We start from the raw sequence: 8,088 nt of genomic DNA, 5'->3' as shown, positions 1-8,088 counted from the left end.
CCAGCCTTGCCCACGGCCGGCGGTGCTGCGCTCCTCCTTCCCGCCTGTCGCCCGGCACTCGGGCTGGTTTGAAATGACTCAGGCGCTGGGGATTTTGTCTCGAAGAGGTCCCCTTCTCCTTAGCTGCTCTGTTCGGACACCCGGCCAGAATTTCCCTGCGCTTTCATCCGATCTCCGGATTCCTCTGCTTTGAAGGGCTTGAGACAGTCGGCACTGTTTACACTCCCCGAAGCTGTACAAACAGTCGGCCCCTTCCCTCCTTAGTCACATCGTCTAGACAACGGCGGTCCTTCCCTCGGTCGGAAAGGCCATTGCGTTTCCCTTTCCTCCCAGCAAGGGACGTATCGCACATCTGGCACTTGGGCGCAAGGCCACGGGGAGCAAAGGCAGCTGCTGCCCCGTGCCTCAATTTTGGGGTCCCCCCGGCACGCGCACAGCACCCCCAGTCCATGGCTCAGCTCTGAGGAGCGTAGACACAAGTGGGGACTTGTGCTGCAACGGTGAACACGGGGAGCTCAGTGTCTGGGAGTGCTCCAGGCTGTCCTTGGAGGACAAGCCTGGCGCTCCCTCCCAGGTGTGTGCTTCCCTCCAGCGTGGTTCATTTTGGGATGAGGACACGTTTTCCCTGATCCTCCAAAGGGAGCTGCAGTAGGGGTGAGCTCTATCCGCCCCCAAGGATGGAAAGCACAGGCAAAATCACGGCAAGGATAATAATCACATCCCTGCTCTGATTTCCTTAGGATAATCTGGTGAGAAGAAAGATTTCTGGCGTGAGACTCCTTTGGACTTGAGGGCCTGTCAGCAGGGAATTTGGGGAGCAATGAGCGCAAAGAGGGGTACAAGGCACAGGAAGCACGGGTGCATCATCCTGGACCCGGGGTGGGAGGAAGGGCTTGGCATCCCAGGGGGCCGGCACACCACCTGGCCACGGCGGCCCCAGGGGAGGCGTGCAACCCCATCCACAAGCGTGCGCCTCTGCTTTTAACAGCTCAAAATGAATAGGTGCTGAAAGAAGCCGCGGGCCCGGGGCGCCTGGAGCTAACACCTCTGAGCATCTGGCGTCCGCTTGCGGCAGCTGCTCGGGCGCTCGCTTGAACGCCGTTTGCTCGCAGCACCTTGGCACGCATTCAGCACAGGTCAGCGTGGGGCGCAGGAAGGCGGGCGCTTCTCAAGGCTGGAGCAGGTGGTTTACATCCACCCCGCAAAGCCGAGCTCGGGAAATAAATCCCGAAATAAGCCCCGGGAGGGCTGCAGCATGCCGCCGGAAAGCATCTCCTCCGCGTGGGGGTGCCAGCTTGGCTCACCCGGTGCTACAGGTGATCTCGGAGGAGCTGAGGAGCCTTGGCAACTCTCCCTGGTTTAATTGCTCAACTGCTGCTTTACCTAAAGGCTCAGCCTCGGGATATGTCATTCAATGGGAGGTTCAGCTTTTGCTGGAGGAAACGCATCCAGCCTTTGAGGCGGCAGAAATGCTTCGGCGATGGGTCCTCCTGTGAGAACACGGCTCCTGAAAGCGGCAGGCAGATGGGAGAGCAAACTCATGGGCTATTCAGGTGCAAAAAGCAAGGCAAGTTTTAAAGCCAGGCTTCAGGTTTTTTACCGTTGAGGGTTTGCAACGCTAAAGGTGTCACATAGCTAAATGAAATGAAAAATCAGTTTGCAAGAGTTTCCTCGCCGGGCCCAAGAAAACCCTTGACTGTTTGCTTATTTTATTGGCGCTCAGGAATGCAAACAGCTGAAGCTTGCCCCCACGCCTCGTTGTGGCTCGAAGGAAGAGCCTTCTTCAGCCCAGCCATGTGGCATGAAGCCCACACAGGCATTCCCCTCCCTGCGCTGGGCTCACACCTCCCTGGCATAAGCCGTGCCCCCCACGATGGCCACCCTGTCCTGCTGCCTGACCTGCCCACGCTCCGGACACGGCTGGGAGAGGGCTCGGTGGGAGCCGTTGCCATCCCGCGGAATCCTGTGGTGGGACGGGGATGTGTCGGAGGGTGACCCCGTCTCACTGTCCATGCACTAATGCCTGGTGGGCCCTGGGGGTGGAGAAGCCGGCTGTGCCAAGGGAAAAGCAGTGTACAAAGAGGGAGGAGAATATGAAGAATTAAAAGCTATTTAGGAAAAAGAAACAACAAAAAACCCTCGCCTGAGCGCAGCTGTTCCCCACTCGCCTTCATGCAGCCTGTGACCAAACGGTGCTGGCCCCACCCGAGCTGTGATCTGTCTGTGACCAAATGAACTCATTGCAGTCTTGGGAATTTCCCATCTTAAAAGACATTGCGAGGAAGCCAGGCAGCCTCGGCTGTTTTCAGCTTTCATCACAGGGTTAAAGGAACAACAGAGCCCCCCCCCAAAATGAGCAGAAAGAGGGTGGGAAGCAGAAGAAACCCCAAATGCCGGGGCCTCCCTGCAAGTGGTGCAGGCACTGGGTTAATGCGAGACCCCCAGCCACAGCAGTGGGTCTGTGGGGCTCTCGGCAGAGGAGCCAGGAGGGCGAAGAGGTCAAAATATAAAATTATGGCAGGGCTCACCCACCCTTTTTCCTCCCCCAGCCAGGCAGATACCAAACGGGACTCTCTGGCACGATGGACTGCCTTGGGTTCACAGCAAAGGCCGTGGCGAAGCCGGGAGGAAAGCAGCCTCGAGGGAAACAACTCCCTTGTAATTACTAATTCAATAAAAGAAGCTGTTTGCAAGCAATTAAGCCGCAACCCAAACACGGCGGGGACCCGGGCAGCAGGGAGGTTTGTGGCTTGACAGTCAATGCGCATTTCGAAATGTTTGCTGTGATTTTTTTTTTTCTTTTTTTCCCTGCACGTGCTGCAAAAACAAAGGATGGATGGCACAGAGGTGCCGGGCAAGCAGCTCCACTGCAGTTCTTGCCCCGGCAGCTTTGGAAACTCCCAAGTTCCCAAATGCCCTGACCTTCAGCCCTGGCCACCGCTGGCCGATGCAGTCAGTGAAAGCAAGCTCTGCTCCCCAAACCCAGGCCCTGCTCAGGTGTTTTCTGCATGAAGAGAAACTACTTTTCAGTACGAATCTTGGCACAGACCTGGGGAAGAGCAGAGGAGAAGGTGTTAGCTACTGCTGGTCCCCACAGTGCAGAGCTGGCTGCAAGCGATGACGTCAGAGACAAATCAAATGAGGTCAGAGCAGGAAAAGCGGTGATTAATGAACCAAGGTGTGCTCCAGGAGAGAAGCCCTTACTGAGACACGCATGCCCAGTAGCAGCCCAGGGCACCCAGGAGATGGCTGGCCAGAGGGCTCTGGATGCCCCATAGGTGATCTTCTCCCCTGGTGACGTCGGATGTTGCCCCATGAGGGTGTGGCGCACGGACAGCCTCGTATACACACATGGGGTCACGTGAACCACACCATGCACCTGCACGAGTGCTTTGGCTGCCTAAATTAGGCAGGCAGCTGTAAGGAGGCACTCTGCAGTGCGCATGGCAGGTGGGATGCTCTCTCTCTCCTCCAGCGGGCAGGGGCTGGGGTCCCCCAGAGCAGGCAGGGCTGCACAGGGGGCAGTGGAGCTCAGCCAGGTGTATGCAGCTGAGTGCGGAGGAGGTCCTGGGGACGGCCGCCTCCGTGGAGGGGATTTCACCGCTCCCCAGGCCTCAGCTGAGGATGCCGGCAGGCTTCATGGACATCGGCGTGTTGGTGGGGCACTCAGGAGAGCTGACATTTGGGCATGCCGGGGCGTTAGCAGGAGGGCAGGGAGGTTTGCCGTGACCCGGCACACGCTGGCTTGATGTCTGCAAGGAAAAGCCGTGGGCAGTGCCTGTGTGAGGTGCCCGCATTGCCCCAAGCCCTGGGCTGGCTGCATGTGTCCGGGTAAAGCAGGATGGGGAACAGCCACCACCATCCCGCGCCGGTGTGGCCCCAGGAGGGCATCTCTCGGGGCAGGGGGGCCTGTGCAAGGGGGCCTGCACCTTTAAAGCCTGCAGAGGTGTTATTTAGGTGGAAAAAGTGTTTCACCGTGAGGATGGAAATTGTTTGTATTTCACTAATTGGCCGAGAAGAGAGAAAGAGAGAGACAGACAGAAAAGACCTTCCTTCCCTCTGACAGGTTCAGGAATTTTTTCCGCTAATCAAGAAGAAAAACAAAATGCTTGTGCTGGGAGGGGGAGGGGAGGAAAAGGGGGGTCTCCCTGGTGTCCCATAAACCCGGTGGCCGTGGACAAAACACCACAATCGCAGCATAGCCTTGCCCTGGAAAGTTTGAGGCAGCGCTGGCCGGCAGAGTGAAGGGGGAGCGCACTTCCCGCTTGTGGGGACCCCGCTTCAGAGCACCCCAGGCTGGGCAAGAGGCAGCTCCCTCCCAGAAGGATGCGCAAATCCAGATGAGGCTCTCGGTCCTGAAGGGCAGGACCGGCACCCGCTGCAGCGAGGCGGACAGCCAGTGGTGCAGGTTTGTCCCTGGGGTGGGATGGGGGATGCTCTACTCATCAGAGCATGCCACCGGCTTCGTCAGGTGGTTGTAAAAGGGCTGAAATGGGCACGTTTTGCATTTGGGTTTGGCAGGGACGAGGCTCTCCTGGCTCCACTGAGGCTGGTGTGAACAGCCCAGTAATCGAATAAAGCATTTTCCCAGTGCAGCCGCCTTCAAGTGTGTTAAATGAAACAGAAAGGAGCAGCTGCACAGGATTTGCATTTTTTTCCCCATGATATGTATTTTCCCTTTTCCATGGATAGTCCCACCGGGTACGCTGCGACCTATTGTTGTACTTATTTATTTACTCAGGTTTTGTAGATGGTTTCAAAGCTCGTGGCCAGGAAGGAGCAACCAGATGCTGCTACTGTGCGGGACAGAAAACCTGCCCCAGTTCCCACTTTGAACACAGATGCGGAGCCAGGTGCAACCCCCAAACCCAGAGCTGAACCCCATTCCCTTCCCTCCCTGCTCTAACCCAGCCATTAGAAACCGGGATATTTGATTGCAAGTTCATCCTGTGGGTTTTTTTCCAAGCAAGAGGTTAGCTGGTTGGAGTGGTTTAGGTTAAGGAGCTGCTTTTCCTTTTGGAGAGGGGGCCGGGTTGGGTGGATGGGTGTAGGAGAAGCCCTGGGAGCTTGGAGGGTTCCCACTGCCACGAGAAGAGCAGGGGCTGATACACCACCGGTCCCTGAGGAAGGCCAGCCAGCAAGAGGGGATTTTTGCCAGCTGGAAAACATGAATATTTATGAACCTGGATTAAAAAAACCCTCTAAGGAATCTGGGTGCATGTGAATACCCATCCAGGAAGCGGAGGCCCTCGGGCAGCAAACGGCAGGAGCTGGCACTGTGCTGCGGTGCCCACCGCGGTGCTTCGCCTGCTCTGTGGGTACAGCCGGGGAGGGACGTCATCGCTGCTGGCAGCATCCCGGGCATTTGGGGCGCCCATGGCCACAAAGCCAAAGTGTCACAAGCTTCTAGGCAGCCACCTTACACCTCCCAGCCCAGGGTCCCTTTCCTGGGTCACAACAGTTGAGTGTGGCAGAGACAGCCATTTTAGTTAGATAAGGCTCAAACCCCAGGGTCTGGAGGAGACCTCAAACGGCTGGGTTTTTCAGAAGCAGGAACATGTATGTGTAGGTGACTCTACCTGTACAACCAGGACCAGAAGCACCCAGCCGGGTCTACAGCATCCAGGAAACCCGCTCCACTGCAAGCTTCCCACCTGTGTTAAATGGGCTGTTGGGTCCCCTGCAGACCAGGAGATGACAACGTCCCTTCCAGGCCTCCCACCGAGCCGTGGGTAAGGCAGGTGGGCCCTGAACCTCAAATGTGATGAGTCCTTATTGACTTGGAGTGGAGGGAAATAAGAGCCTGATGAGACCTGAATGCCTACGCTCAGCTGGAGCTGGCACCATCTGGGACTCACTGCGGGCTAAGGTGGGGGTGGAAGCGATCACTGCGGTTCTTGAATTTGGGAGAGCAACAAACTCTGCGGCTCCCCAGGGCTGGTAGGACCTGGCTTCCTGGGGTATGTATCACTGGATGGGAGAGGTCACAGTGCTGTGTTTTGGCAGTATCAGAGGTGCTCTGCGTATGAGCATCTGCATCTCAGGTCTCCAGCACTCGTTGGCAATGGTTGCCATCCACAGGTTTGAAAATGGACCTGAGAAGTTTGTGAGGAGTTGCAAGAACCAGCTACTGAGAGACAGAGTGAACTTGTAAAGGAGTAGGAGGGTGAAGCTAAGCCCAAGAAAGGCAGGAGTTGCTTTTTGGGAGCTTTTTCTTTCACTCCTTTCCACCCCTCACCCAAAGACCCCTCCTGCTTGCCAGGAAGCTTGGTTGGGGCAAGCATTTTGCCACCTGGCTTATGCACGCACCAGTCAAGGAAACAATTCTGCAATTGAAAGAGGAAATCTCGGTCCCGGCTATTTCCAACCTCTATTGTTTGTTACTCAACTCATGCATTACACAGACCAGTAAGCAAAGCAGCAAGATTGCAACACTATGCATGTGCTTTCAGACATTTAATTTTAGCACTGCAAGAAGGATTTGTGGTATCGAGAAAGCCCAGTTCTAAGGAAAGAGGAAACCTGTGATTCTGACACTTGATTTTGACCATAAAAGGAAGCAGATCATTTGGGTGACCTAACAGGTTTAGTCATTTAGGCTGTAATCCTCTGGGAGTCTAGCGAATCCCTGCTGGGGTTTTCCCATTCCCAAGGACCTGGGTTGCTTGGGAGCCCTGGACATTGCTGAAGTCCTTGAGCGACTGGAGCTTTGTGCCTCGGATTAAGCTCCTGATCTTTGGACCTTTGCTCTGGGCAGCACAGGACTCACCCATGCCCCTTCCCAAGCAATCTCGGGCCGGGACGGGCTTTGCCAGCGAGTGTCAGACCTCGACACCGTTCCTCCTACGGGCCCTGGGTCATTACACGTGTTTATAAGGCACTTGTCAACATGTTGTCCAAAATCTTCCCACCTTTTCCCAATACCAGGGCTCTCCTCAGCTGCACATGTAAAAGGCTGTTTGAAAAGAAGTTCAATTTAAGGAATTTAGGAATAAATGGAGCTCTGCATGGAGCTCCTGCACAGAACTGGGGGCTGAGTTCAAAGTGCAGAAACCCCCTTTGCCTTGTCCTGCACCAAGCACGCTTCTGCAGTGTGGCTTAGTCCCCTTCCAGTGGGGGGTAAAAAGGCCCTTTGCGCTGGGAAGAAAATTGGGACCAACGCATGGCAGCTCTCCTCTGCAGAGACAGGCCCTGAGACTGCGAGGACCTGCCTCCACACTGAGCAAAGGCAGCTTATCTGGTGCTGACTGCAGTCCTGCGGATACCCTGACCCTGTGTCATGGGGGATTCCCCCACCAGAATTACACCAAAGAAATACACAAATCTACCAAAATCGCAGTGGCTTGGCGGTAAGTCGCCCCGCAAACAGACAAGCACCAAACAAACCCCAAACCTCACTAGCTCCTCATCCCACTGCTGCCAGGGCAAAGGCACCAGGCACTGGGATGAGGCTGAGAGCCCTGCTGCACACCCAGTCGCGAGCTGAACCCATGCCCAGCGTGCCCCAATTTTCTCCCCAAGGGCTGCATGGAGGGCTATCACCAGGAGTCCCTCAAGAGCCTCCCACAAGCCTGCCCAGGCCTCAGGGGCATGGCTGCTCTGGCCGCTTCCTAAAATGCAGAAGCACCCTTGGGTTTTTTTTGAAATCTTGCAGATATAACGTGATTTCGATTCCTCAAAAACGAGGTTCTGCATGTGACCAGAGGCACCGTCCTCTTTCCTCCCCATCCCTTCCCCTTCCACCAACACATGTGTGTGCAGATGGTGATGGGAGCCAGGGAGTCGCCTTCTCCTTCTTTTTAGCCGTCCATGGGGCTATGACATGTGCCTGTTTCATTGAGAAAGTTACCAAGCCCCGGCAGGTTGTGAAAGGGGAGAGTGGGAAGCTGGAGAAGGCAGATCAGGGGTGTGTTTTAAAGAAAGAAAGAAATCTTTCTTTTCCCAAGTACCTGGTTATGCAAGACCCCAAGGATCTTGATTTGACCGTGAGACAAAACCGTTGTGACATAGCGCTGGCCGAGGGCCAGTGTTGACCTTGTTTGGTTTGTCATGTCAATGAAAAAGGGGGGGGGGTGGGGCAAAAAAACT

At 55.7% G+C, this 8,088-nt stretch overlaps 1 protein-coding gene across 1 annotated transcript in view; it reads left to right on the top strand.

The window, feature by feature from the left end:
* Positions 1 to 8,088, top strand: part of CBX7 (chromobox 7) — a 36,619-nt gene that overhangs the window by 983 nt on the left and 27,548 nt on the right. The window lies entirely within an intron of this gene.

This window comes from Aptenodytes forsteri, unplaced genomic scaffold (assembly GCF_000699145.1).
Source record: "Aptenodytes forsteri isolate BGI_AS27 unplaced genomic scaffold, ASM69914v1 Scaffold284, whole genome shotgun sequence".
In the NCBI taxonomy this organism is placed as follows: domain Eukaryota; kingdom Metazoa; phylum Chordata; class Aves; order Sphenisciformes; family Spheniscidae; genus Aptenodytes; species Aptenodytes forsteri.
The sequence above is the reverse complement of the archived record's forward strand: the minus strand, read 5'-3'. Positions and strand labels throughout refer to the sequence as shown.